Here is a 14,208-nt window from a genome sequence, read left to right as displayed (position 1 = left end):
GATCTATCTATCTATCTATCTATCTATCTATCTATCTATCTAGTAAGGGAGAGAGAGAAAGAGAGACTGGAATATTACATTGCCATAAAAAGGATAGAATATTGGAACACAGCCATACTCATTTATTTATGTATTATCTATGGTTGCTTTTGTGTAATCGCTGAGTTGAGTCAGACACTGCATGGCTAACAAAGCTAAAAATACTATCTGACTCTTTTTTACAGAAAAAGTATCCTCATTCCTGGTCTAAAACCACTGGTAGAATATGATACTTTCTATGGCTTATGCCTAAGAAAAGGTACTTAAGGAATTAAAGACAGAGTTATATCTCTAAGGCCATCATCTAAAGATGAGACCCTTCCTCTTACTTAGGTAAGGATAGTCAATAAAATCAGATATATTATACATGTCTCCAGCAATGGTTAACTTAAAATCAAATAAAAAAGATTGAGTCTATCTTTCTTACTCTATTGTAGAACTTTTGCTATTAGATTTCACTAATTTTGGTTTGTCTACTATTAAGATGACTGGGCTTGTGAACTGACCTCATTCAATCTAAGCAAATGGTCGTGATGTTTACAAGCGTAAACTAAATTTCATGGTAGTCTAGTTCCCAACTGCTCTAGAACTGCTTCTTTAAAAATGCCAGGCTCTATTAGATTGCAGGGTACAGACCTGAAATATCAACATTAAGTTGTACTTTCATACCATTCAATAGTATCCCAAATTTGGTAAAACAAACAAACAACTACTACTACTACTACTACTACTACTACTACTACTACTACAAAAACCCAGTATGCACCTGTTTTCAGAAATTGTAAAGACCTAAACAGACATGGTTACTGACTATGATCAATGAATTTATATTCCCTGAATACACCTTGGCCTTGAGTAATAAGGGATATTAGAAACCAATGTGGATTTACAACAGACATCAGGAGCCCCATAAATCTTGCTTGGAATTACTTGGTCAGTGGCTGCTTTCTCCACTAGAAGGTTCATTTGCCATTGGATCCTAAGCACCTAGCCAACTCTCTGGCATACAGCACATGCCCCATAAATATGTGTTAATGAAATGACTTATTAAGCAAATACGAAACACAGAATTTCCCATAAGGACTTTATATATTGTCATTACATTAGACTGGTAGATGGAAGTGAAGCCAGTATGAAGAAAGGAATGCATTTTTAGTATTCTTTAATTACTCTTGCACAGACTTCACAGCACAGAAGTACACCCAGAGGGACCATGCCATTCAATGGACAAGAGTGACTTCCAGTTTATACACCAATGATTTATGTTTAAATGCCACTTCTAATGGAGAGGAGCAATGTACTCTTGTAAGTTCAACCTCACCCTATCCCCATCCATCCAGCCCGTGTCTCCCAAAGAAACTATCTAGTAAATTGTTTGCTTCAAAGACTGGTGTTGATAGTGAGAGCAATGGGAACCATCAACCCAATCCCACCCAAATGATCACGTCCCCATTTTAGCGAGGTGAGATCAGATGACTAAAGTTTGATGAATTGCAACAGGGGCAACTAGGTCCTAGCAAGCGACCTAGGTGGCAAATGGTGAAAAGAAGAGATGCCAGTGGGTGATGCTCTCCAAGGAGGCTCCCGCAGGATGGATTCAACATAGCAAAGCTTCAGGGCACAAAACCAGGATGGCAGTTTGTACAATGAAATAAATGAAGACACCCACATGAGAGAGAATGACAAGGGCGCCTTCCCACTGGACAAGAGGGGTCCCTGACTAATTGCATCACTGCAATTAGTCTCTATATAGCACCGTTTGTTTATTGAAGGTCCCCCTCTTTGTCCTGAACAAATTGATCCATTTGCTACACTTTGTGCCTTTAATTTTCATCTGTACGTTTGCAAAATACCTCATCGGTGTTCATTATGGTAAATTAATATTAGTGTTTCTGTAAGACAACCATCAGCGCCCATGTTCACTCGCTCTTTCCCACCTCACCCCCCTCCATCCCTTGACTAACAGATATCATTTCAACAGTTTGACTAACTGCCGTGTTATAAAAAAAGGCAGTAATTTATACTGATGTAATGGCCGTGATAAAAATCATTTGTGTGCTGATTTTATAAATTAGGGTGGAAATGTGAGTGCCTCTGAAAAATGAAGTGCTACCACATGGATTCCACTGGTGCTAATGCTTCATACCTTTCTGCTTCATTAAACCAATTTCACGGGGAGATGAGTTAGAGGAAGATGCCGTGCTGCTTATGAGATGCAACAATGTTTTATTGAAAGAAATGGGGCTAAGATTAAATTAAGTGCTACGTGAGAAATATGGAAATGCAAAAATACTCAGACTCCTAGATGAGTAATTCAAAAATATGTGAAGTTAGCTCTTTCATACTCCCAAACCAGGCTCATCATAATTGCACAGAACTGAATTCACAGCTCACTAATTAATATTGAAGAGCTTCTTGGAACTACCCTTAGGAGTGGAGGACCCAAGAATGAATCTACCCCATTTCCATCTCGAAATCATGTGAACTCAAAATTTTCTTTCAGATCTCTTCTGAGAGAGTGGGATCTTGAAAATGCTTCCTCGGGTGTTTCACTTATTCTGGAGAAGTAGACACCAATCTTAGAGACAAGAGGAAGAAGCAGGATAAAGGCACATGGCAGAAAGTAGTTGGGTCATTCACTAACAACTGGCAATTCCCAAACCTCACAGATTGATCTGTTTCTTTGTCTCTTGATCTCAGGTGAGCACATCACCAACTTAATACAGCTTTATGCTGGTCAACATCTTGCTGCCCCTTTTTGGACAATGCCCAAAAGTGGAGGTATAGACACTGAAAAATAAAGCAGTGATTGGCATGCCCCTATGAGCAGGTACCAAGAAACTGGGATGGAGTCATTTCCACTGTTCATCTAAATTGCCTACTATTTCCCCCATTCTGATGAGCTTGAAGTTTTCACTTTCTAGCAACTAAACCCTATTTGTTCCCTGAGTAGTGAAGGATATAAACACAAAGGGATTCATTCATTAAATAAGAGGCTTATGAATACTTAGTGGTTTTTTTAAATGCAGAATTTCAAAGTGCAGCTGAGGAACTGCCATTTTCCTCGCCCCTCACAATGAGATCTCTGTGTGTAAGTGACCCAAGTCCTGGGGTTGAGGCCAGCTCTCAGATTAGCACAGAAAACACGTACAGACACGACTTTCAACCCACCCCCTCCCACCAATGATAAAAGGAGTTCCAAAAAGTGTGCCTCTCGGATGGGAGGAAAGGATTTCAAGATTATGATCCTGAGGACCATGTACTAAGAGTCAGAGCCATGTCCCCACTCGAATGAGGAGAACATCGATGCAGGGTCTGCTGCTACGATCCTAAACTTGGAGACTCAAAAGACTTGGTTCAAACAGCTAACATAGCCCGTTTCCAGTTATAGCAAGCACTTCATCGCACTATTGTGGATGCACTTGAAGCAATCCCCTTGCAAATCTCATCACTGCTAATGGCTGATAGGCATGTTCATAGTCATCAGGAAGGGAGGGCTCACAGCCCAAATGCCTCTCAGCCTGACTGTGGATTGTAAAGCTGGTGGCATGGTTTTGAGCATTACAAAAGGCACGTATTGACCTCACAGTTAAGAGAATGAACGTAGAGAAAGTTTTTGAGAAATGTTGGTATCTGGGTTAGATACTTCCGGACAGGGCATACTTAAGAACTTGGTCTTCAAATACGTGAAGATGTTAGGCCTCACCTTCCTGATCCATACAGCGAGGTCTCTAAAGTTTATACTAGTCAGAAATTCCTATTGTGTACATCGTCTTCTTTGTAGAAGCTGTCTAGAGGCCCCCAATAAGCCTGATTTTAAGAGTTACAAAGGAGTTGTTCCCTGTCTATGGCTCATAAAAACTACATCAAGGTCTAAAATGCTTTATGTAACTGGAACAAAATAGGTTTTAATACTCAGAGTTACAAAGTTTGAAGGACAAAACGCATGCCTGTGTGTTTGGCTGGGGCAAAAACAAGAGTCTTGAAGGATAAAGATGGCTGCATTCATGCCCTTCCTTTCCCCACCACCCAACAATCTAAGATTCTGTAGCCCCAGATTCAGGTTCCCTCTGGCTCCAGCAGCACCGGAAGCCGAAGTATCCAGCTGTCTTGCACAAAGCAGTCTCTCTCTTATCTCCACCGTGGCTAGATCTCTGGAGGGGATGGGCTGGACTGGGAAGACTCAGGAGACATCCAACTAGAGGAATAGAATACGCTCATCTCCTTCACATATTGAAGCCCCTTAAGAGATTTGCCTAAAGGTCATTGGGAAGCACATGACTGGGAAATAGGTCCCACAGTTCCTAGACCTCCTTCAGGCCAGGACCTAGCCCAGGACACACCATGATGAAATGGCTGAGAACCACCAATTGATAGAAACTAACCAGGCCCAGGGATACATCCATATCATGTAAACATTATGGCTGCTCCTAGCTCCTTGTGTTCATCTTCTGTTGGGTCTTTACCTCTTCTACTCCCTTCTTCCCTTCTCTAACTTTCAGTGCTACTCTCTTTGCCATTGCAGGCTACTTGAGTGTGTGTGTGTGTGTGTGTGTGTGTGTGTGTGTGTGTGTGTAAGTATAGTGCAAAAAAAGTAATGGGGGCATAAGCTTGCTATACCTCATTTCTTACTTCACTTAGTATGGCACATATTTTGTGTTTACTGTTTTTACTACTGAGGATATTAAATCAATAATCAGCACCATGTACACTCATGTGGTTACCATCTTGAAAAAGTGTAAATTGCCCAGGAAGTTTCATAAGGCTGCCTTCAGATGCGCATTGTGAATCTCAGTCCTAAATGAGTGGCTCTCAAACTTGAGCATGCATTAGAATCACCTGCACAGTGTGTTAGATATCAGATTACTGGGCCCCACCCTTAGAGCTTCTAGATGCCTGGGCCTGGGGTGAGGCCTGGGAGTTTGCATTTCTGACAAGTTCCCAAGTTATGTTGATACTGCTGGTCTGGGAACACGAAACCAATAAGCCCCAGTGCTTCACCTAGTTGTACTGAAGTGCTTTGAATATTAGAATCACTTAGGGATCTTCTGGAAAACCCAAAGCCCAATCTCCACCTTATATCAATTAAGTAAAAAATCTCTGGGGGTGGGACCAAAGCATCGATATTTTTCCGGCTTTGTTTTAGCAAGAGGATGGAATACAATTACCTGATGTTGACATAGTGTTCTTTTTTTTTTTTCATGTGCTTTCACATCCAAGTAGTATCAGCAGCGATTTGCCACAGTTCCAAATATCTGTGCTGAATGTCAGGCCGAAGGTGTGGGTGACAGGGAAGATTTAAAGTATAGTCAGCCCAAGAGAAACCAGAAATCTGACAGTTCAAAGTCAGGCCTTGGAACTTAGAACTTGGAGAAATCTCCAATCAGAACATGTAAGTGAGGGCCTTGGAAGTAGCTACTCTGATAACTGCTTAAGAAATTATGCTTTCTATTAAGCCAAAGAAGTTTCCTTAGGCCCCTCTGCTTGGCTCTACCTCCCCAACTCATGTTTTGGAACCAAAAACACAGTTTTTGTTCTTGCTTAGATGCCCTCATGACCAGTACTGGCACTAGAACAATGGTTCCCAAATTTGTCTGCACATAAGTATTACCTGGGGAGCTTCAAAAACACCAAGGCCCATTTCCCATCCACCCACCCTGCAAAGATTGTAATTTAATTGGTCTTGGAGGGCATAGGCTCTGGAATTTTTCAAAAGCTCTCGTGGGGATAATCGTGTGCAGAAAATTTGGGAACTACTGGGATAGAGCAATGGATCCTGTTATTGCTGCATTCTGTTAGAGTTTCTGCTTGCTTTGTCCGCCCAATTTGGACTTCAAATACTTCATCTTCTCTAGACACCACTAGATATCCATCCGCATCACAGTTGAAGACATTTTCTCACATGGGGCTTGAGGTAATGACAGAAGAGCTACATGGTAATGATGGAACTTTTATGTGGAATGAGAAAGGTGCCTTCATCATGAACTGAAATGTACTATTTAATGTATGGTCTGTGGCCAACATCATTGGCATCACCTAGGACATTTTAGAACTTCTAGGGCTTGCAGGCCATCCCACACCTGCTGACATCTCAGGTGATTTGTATGCATATTAAAGTCTGAGAATTACTAGTCTCCTTACCTCAGGTCCTGTCTCCAGAAAATGGCTTCTCACTCATCTAGGGTTGTTGGATTCAGCAAATAAAAATGCAAGATGCTCAGTTAAATTTGAATTTCAGATAAATGACAAATAATATTTGGTATATGTATTTTCCATGAAGTATTGTCATCCTATATTTTATTTGGCAAATTTATAGCTCTTCATACTCAACGACTGACACAATAAAGATAGCCATCTCAGTTTTCCTCTGGGACCATGACAATGTTCTCTGGCAGTTATCTACTTCAAGTCGTTCCAGATAAACACCTGATCTGATGTAGACTGGGTCCTGAGACCTAACCCCAGCACAGGCCCTCACGGGCTAGCTGTCGGGCCAGGCTAACTCAAGCCTCATAAAAGTCAACTGGTCAGCCCTTACATCGTCTCTAATACCTCCTATCTTTGGACCTATGCAATTTGTTATCCAAATGTGGCTAAAGAAATTGCATCTCTCCCAGTTATGCCTGGACCTTCTTCTTTCATTATCTGGATTCTGAGTCATTCCTCTTACTTCTACAAAGCCAGCTACCCCAGTTTGTAATTTGTTAGTGTACAGTCCTGTTCAAAACTGAAACTAAAGGAATATTGTTCTATCTGTTAAATGCATGAAGTTTCCTATCTAGGTACACACACTCTCCCTCTTGTGAACATGCTTCTTGCTAAAGCTCAGAGCAGGTGGGAAGTAGCATATAGGCCATTCAAGTCTGGGGATAAGAAAAGAAACCCCCTTCAAGTTGTTTACATCTGAGAAAGCCACTTCATTATGCAAAAGACAGTGACTGTGTGCTATTTCCTATATCGCATGGTCAGACATTCCCATTTCATTTATTCATTTATTCATTCATTCAGCTAGTTAGTTCCAAATATTCTTTGGGAGGAGAGAAGTTTCCCTCTCCCAAATGCACCTTTCCATATTGTTTACAAATGGTTTCAAAGAAGCCTACCCATGAGGTCTGTGGCCTCAAGGCTGAAAACATTTGTTCAACATGATGGACAGTGGCCTTATCTCCCAGAGAAACAGTAACATCATCTCCATTATCATCGTAGTAATTCCATATATTGGTATGGTGCCTGATGGTGAAAACACTTTCAGATCCTTTATCCTGGTGCCACAATTCCCTGGGGTACATATTTTGCTCCCTGTTGTACAGATACAAGGGCAACCCATCCTAAGAGACTTAACCATTAAACTCTACAATCTTCTATTAACTTAGGCTAACAGAGTTAATATTAGCCCAACTAATTATTTGACATTGTGCGGCCCCAAAATTCCATATCATCTGAAGATTTTAAAAATAAAACAATATCTAATTGATGGAGGTATATAAACGCCATCATAGAGAAGTGGCAACAAGACGGACATGTCCTTAACAGTTTTTTCATCTGCAACTGTATAGTGGGAAGAGTTTTGAAGATGGAAGCACCAAAATTCAAATCACATATTAGCATAATGAAATCAAGCAGGTCACTTAAACACTCTGGTCTCAAGTTTCCCATATTTAAAATGAGGTTAATAACAGCAGCAACTTCAAAGGGTTATTGAGAGGATTAGATGAAATTGTGTATGTAAAGCCCTCAGTGAGGGAGTGAGCAATAGGTGCTCAAGAAGTAATAGCCTCGTGGCTCAGTAGGTTAAGCTTCCAATTTTGGTGCAGGTCATGATCTCATGGTTTGTGAGTTCGAGCCCCGTGTCAGGCTCTCTGCTATCAACTCAGAGCCCAAAGCCTGCTTTGGATTCTGTGTCTCCCTCTCTCTTGTGCCCTCCCCTGCTCATGCTCTGTGTCTCTCTCTCAAAAATAAATACACATTAAAAATAATTTAGGGGTGCCTGGGTGGCTCATTCGGTTAAGCATCCAACTTCAGCTCAGGTCATGATCTCACAGTTCGTGGGTTCAAGCCCTGTGTCGGGCTCTGTGCTGACAGCTCAGAGCCTGGAGCCTGCTTTGGATTCTGTGTCTCCTTCTCTCTTTACCCCTCCCCTGCTTGCACTGTCTCTCTGTCTCTCAAAAATAAAAAACATTTAAAAATTTTTTTAAATAATTAAAAAAAACAAATAATAACCTCCTGTCTCCCAACAAAAGGAATGGCACTTCTCTTGATGCAGCACTGTGTTCTCCAAATGCTTCAAATATGGGAAAATGCTCTTTCTCACATAGTGCTCACAGACTATGAACTACTTAAAAGAACTGAAGTCATGCACAGTATGTACTCTGACCACAGTGGGATCAAGCTAGAAATCAATAACATTTGGAAATTAAGCAGCATACTTCTATAAATAACCCATGGCTCATAGAGGAAGTTGCAAATAAAAATTTTGAAATATAGAGAACTTAGTGAAAATAAAAATACAACCTATTAAAATATGTGGGATTCAGCTACACCAGTGTGAAAAGGCAAATGTATAGCACTTAATGTTAATATTAAAAAAGAAGATACATCTCAAGACAAAAATCTAAATTCCTATCTCAAGAAACTAGAAAAAGAAGAGCAAACAGAGAGAAGGAAGATAATGATAAAGACGCAAACAGAAATCAAGAAAACTGAAAATTCAAAAACGGGAGAGAAAAATGAAAGAAACAAAGCACTGATGATTTGAAAAAAATCAATAAAAGTCTGACAAAGATAAAAAGAGAGAATACATAATCAAACATCAGGCACAAAGAGGGGATATCACTACAGAGCATGTCTCCATTAAAGGAAAAATAAGGGAACACTATAGCCAACCATAGGCTCTTTAGGTTGACAACTTAGATGAAACAAAAACACTTCCCAGAAAACCACAAACTGTCAAAACTCAACAGACTATTGAGAGGCATCCTAAATGGTCCTGTGACATTAAAGAAATTATATTTGTAATTAAAAACTCCCCCAAAAGATAATATCCAAGCTCAGATGGCTTCACTGGAGAATTCTACCAAACATTAACATGTACCTTACACACATTCTTTCAAAAAATAAAGTAGGAAGCACTTTCCAACTCATTTTCTATGGCAACTATTACTTTGATATCAAAACCAGACACAGTACAAAAAAAGAAAGAAAGAAAACTGCAGACCAATAGCTATTATGAACTCTTATACAAAAATCCTCAAAAAATATTACCAACTCAAAGACAGCAATGTATAAGAAGAATTATACACAACGACAAACAAGACTTATTAACCAAGGCTGGTTCAGTTTCCAAAAATCAATAAAAAAACCCAGCTGATGCAAGCTCCGTTTCAACAGCCTAAAGAAGAAAAATCAAATGATCTCATCAATTCAGAAAAAAGCAGTTGGCAAAATTCAACAACCATTCATAATATAAAAATAAAACCTCTCAGTAAATTAAGTTAGCAATGAACATCTCAAAACCAAAATGAAAAACAATATAATATACAATCACTTTAAGAAAAATGCACTAGGCACATATCTATCACAACATGTACAAGACTTGTACGCTTGAATTACAAAACACTGATGAAAGAAACCAAAGAGCACCTAAATAAATGGAGGAATATATTATTATAGTATGTTTGTGTAAAGATCTCAATTCTTCTCTAACTGATTTATAGATTTCATGCAGTTCCTATTAAATGTTAGCAAGGATTTTGCTAGCTATAGACAGACTTATTTTAAAATTTATATGATAGGAAATTGGGGCACCTGGGTGGCTCAGTCAGTTAATTGTCAGACTTTGGCTCAGGTCATGATTTCACGGTTTGTGGGTTCGAGCCCCGTGTCAGGGTCTGTGCTGACAGCTCAGGGCCAAGGGCCTGCTTCAGATTCTCTGTCTCCCTCTCTCTCTGTCCCTTCACCCCTCACATCTGTCTCTCTTTTTCTCAAAAATAAACTAATTTTTTTTTAATTTATATGGAAGGTCATAGGTCCTAGAGAAGCTAAAACAGTCTAGGATAAGAAGAAAAAAGAGGGAGGGATCAATCCACCTGATATTAAGGGTTGCTCTACACCTATAGTAATCAAAACAGTATTGGCCAAAGGACAGACACAGAGATCAATGGAACAAAATCGAGAATGCAGGAATAGATTCATCCCAATGTGCCCAACTGATGTTTCACAAAGATGCAAAAGCAATTCAATGGAGGTAATATAGTGCTTTCAATACGTGATGGTGGAGACTTGGACATCCCAGGCAAAAGAATGAACCTCGATCTATGTATCACAGCTTATACAAAAATTAACGCAAAATGGGTCACAGACTTATTTGTAAGTATATGACTTTCAGGAAAAAAAATACATAGGGGAAAATCTGTGGGACCAGGGGTTTTTATACTTGACATGATAAGCACAAACCATGGGGTGCCTGGGTGGCTCAGTTGGTTAAGCATCTGACCCTTGATTTCGGTCCAGGTCATGATCTCATGGTGGTTCCTGAGATCGAGCCCCACATCAGGCTCCATGCTGACATCATGCAGCCTGCTTGGGATTCTCTCTCTCTCTCTTTCTTTCTCTCTCTCTCTCTCTCTGCCCCTCCCTCGCTTGTACATGCAAGCACATGCACATGCTCACTCTCTCATTCTCTCTCTCAAAATAAATAAACTTTAAAAAAGAAGCCCAAATCATAAAGGAAACAAGTTGAAAAATTGGACCTTATGAAAATTAAAATATTAAAATATCAAAATTAGAATATCTCTGAAAGTGCTATGAGCTAGTTTAAAACATGATTCTTGTATGATAAATAAACAGATGTTAACATGATCAGATGTTTCCAGACACAGCAAGTAGAGCCTGGTTTAGTTTATGTGAAGCGCTGAGCCCACTGGCAAACTTTCCCTGGAGGTTAAGTGTGCAGGCTACGTGCTATTGTCGTGCCCGAGTCACTTCCAGGGCATGCATTTCCTGTGGCTATGACTTTTCTAAAGGGTAAGTGAGCTGGAAACAACATATAATGAACATACACATAGAATGCTGGGCTTTGGAAAAGAAACGCATTTGGGGAAGTAAGTAAAGAACTTTATTGTAACCTCCCTTTTTGCAATTCTGACCTTTAGAGTCAGTTGCAATTTCTAAAACATGGATAAAAGTGTCCCTGGGTTTTTAAAACCCACTTGACAGAAAAAAAGAAAAGACAGGCTTTGATTTCAATTGCACTTAAATCTCCCATTGCAGTCAAGGAGGAGTCCGATGCTCGGTGGCAGAATTTGAAACCCAAGGCCGGCCCCTTTATGATAGACAAAGTTGTTTGCAGTGAACATTCTTGGCACCAGCTCAAAAAGTTTTGAGTTTCTAGACCCCTAAAGGGGAATTTTCTTAGGAGCCTTTCAGATCGCGGATGGGGTGGTATCGAGGGGACAGTAAGGGCACAAGAGCTGCTGCCTGACCTCTGGACTTGGTCTTAACTAATGTTTATTAGAGCTGCTATGGCAGACATGTTCACTAGTTTGTTGTTTCGGGGCATTTGGGGTTTTTTGTTTGTTTGTTTAAATCTAATCCTCCCCACGGTCTTAGAAAGGGTAAATGCAGGAGGATAAAACTCAAGGAAGGGAACTCCTATCTACTGAGTGCTTGCTGTGTGCACCAGAAACAATGCGATGCGCCTTATACCTCAGAACAATGCTAGAAAGTAGCTACTATTATCATTTCCATTTTACAGATGAGGTAACAGGCTTTGAGAGGGACTCAGCCTTGCCTCAGGTTCTCTCTGTCTCTCTCTGTCTCTGTTTCTGCCTCTGCCTCTCTCTCTCTCTCTCTCTCTCTCTCTTAGTGTGTGTGTGTGTGCGTGTGTATCACACATCCTGCAACAACATATTCCCAATACAAACACTCCCCAAGATTCAACATAGAGCGTTAAGAGGGAGGGTGAACAGCCAGCCACCAAGCAGCCACCAAGGGCAGACAGCTGGAACCGGTGATCCCAGGAAGCCGGTGACAGGACTGGCTGCAGCTCTGAAGCCGGGAAAGCAGCATGAGATTGGCACAGAGTCAAGGGGTGAGGGAAGGGGGAGGGGCAGCCCTGTGCACAAAAGGTCCCCTGGCTGGTGCGCTCTCAGCCCTTGACCTCGGGCCTCTCGCTCCATCCATCTCTTCGACTGCCAAGGGGGCTGGCCTGGGGCCAGGGTGAGGCTTCCAACAGAGACCAGAGGGGTGGTGGGAGAAAAATGTGGTGCCCCCTAAGTTTCTCTGCCCCAGTGACCCCACCCTAGCCAGAGCTCTGGAAAGAACAGAACAGAATGTTGAGCTGAGAAGGGAGGTGAGGGAAGTCAGGGAGGGACTGACTGGAAGAATAGGGAGAGGTCAGGGGGCCATCAGTCACAGCAACGGGGTTGAACGCGTCCGCCAAAAGACGGAAAGTTTTCGTAACTGGAAGGCATTTCAGAGTTCAAGATGTGAGAGGTGAAGCAGGCAATTCCAAGGGATAGCAGTAGTTGATGAAGTAGACAGGAGGCCCAAATCACAGGGTCAGAGAGGTCAGTGGAGTGGGAGGGCCAGTATTTGATTCAACAAGCTTTTAGCGAGCACCTACTATGTGCCAGGCTCTGCATCAGGCATTTGGGATACAGTGGTGAACAAGACCCAATTCTTACCTTCAAATGTGGGAGACAAGTGGGGAGATGGGTGAAAGACAAACAGACAGATCCAATATGATGGAGAGATCCTCTAGGACGTCTCCAGATGCGGAAGACAATGGGTCTTGTGCATGAGAGTCTTTCAGGTTACGGATATCTACCTTACTTTTAAGAAGCAAGATGAACATAATTTAAGGAAACGAGTACAAGCAAGTATGTTGGTAACATGACAGAAGAAATGATTTCTTCTGGTTTCTGAGGGAGAGGGTAGGAAAAGAAAAACCTAGACAGGTTTCATGGGGGCACCTGCGTGGCTCAGTCCATTGAGCACCCGACTTCGGTTCAGGTCATGATTTCACAGCTCATGAGTTCAAGTCCCGCATCAGTCTCTGCACTGACAGCTAAGTGCCTGCAGCCCACTTCGGATTCGGTGTCTCCCTCAGTTTCTGCCCGTCACCCGCTTGCCCTCCTTCTCTCTCTCAAAAATGAACAAATGTTTAAAAAATTTAAAAATAAAAATAAAAGAAGGGTTTCGTGAAGGCATGGCATGGGATGATGAGCAGCGTTGTAAAGGATGGAGGTGGATGAGGTGAGAATTTTCGGCTTATAGAACAGTGTCGAGTCCCCACGTGAATGGGGAGTGACTGGCCATGTTTAGCGGCGAAGCTGCTAATGGTGTCAGCAGCGGTGAGAAGACGAGCTGGGAAAGTGGTTGGGAAGGAATCTCCTGGTGCCCGTTCTGGGTAATGGCGGTGAGAGAAGAGAGGCGGCAAGGTCTGTTTAGAAGCTATTACGGAGGCTCAAGTACAAGCCGGGGTCCAGACGTAAGCCCATGGGAATGGTGGACACAAGTGGCACTGGAGACGGGGCTCCTAGGACTTGTCAACCAAATAAATGTGGGAGGAATGAGAGGAGGAATATCTATGCTAGGCCCTTCTTTCCAACTCAGAATTGCTTCTTAATGACTTTGAGTCAAGATGGAAGCCACCTTCCTCATTTAAATACAGAAGAAAACACAGAGATAAAGAGATGTAACGACATTGAAAACCAGCAACATATCCCAACGACCTGCTATATAGTCTGGGAAGAATTGTCTTTCCACAAAGCATGGGGCGGGGGGGCGGTTCTGAAGCAGCACAGTCGGGCCAGGCAAGAAAAGTTGTTTGTAAGTAACAATAATTTTGTAAATAATAAAGTATAAAGAAAAGGTGGTACACACACACACAGACACACACACACACACAGGAATATTATTCAGCCATGAAAAATAAGGAGATCCTGTCATTTGTGACGACATGGAGGGACCTGGGACCTGGAGAGCGTTATGCTCGGTGAAATAAGTCAGGCAGAGAAGACAAATACTGGATGATCTCGTGCAGAGGTGGAATCTAAAAAATAGATTTGGAAGTTGCTAAGAGAGTAGATCTTAAAAACGCATCACAAGACAAAAAATGCGTAATTATGTGCAGGGATGGATGTTAACTAGCCTTACCGTGGTGATCGT

Source organism: Suricata suricatta, chromosome X (genome assembly GCF_006229205.1).
Source record: "Suricata suricatta isolate VVHF042 chromosome X, meerkat_22Aug2017_6uvM2_HiC, whole genome shotgun sequence".
Taxonomy (NCBI): domain Eukaryota; kingdom Metazoa; phylum Chordata; class Mammalia; order Carnivora; family Herpestidae; genus Suricata; species Suricata suricatta.
Note: the sequence above shows the minus strand (reverse complement) of the source record.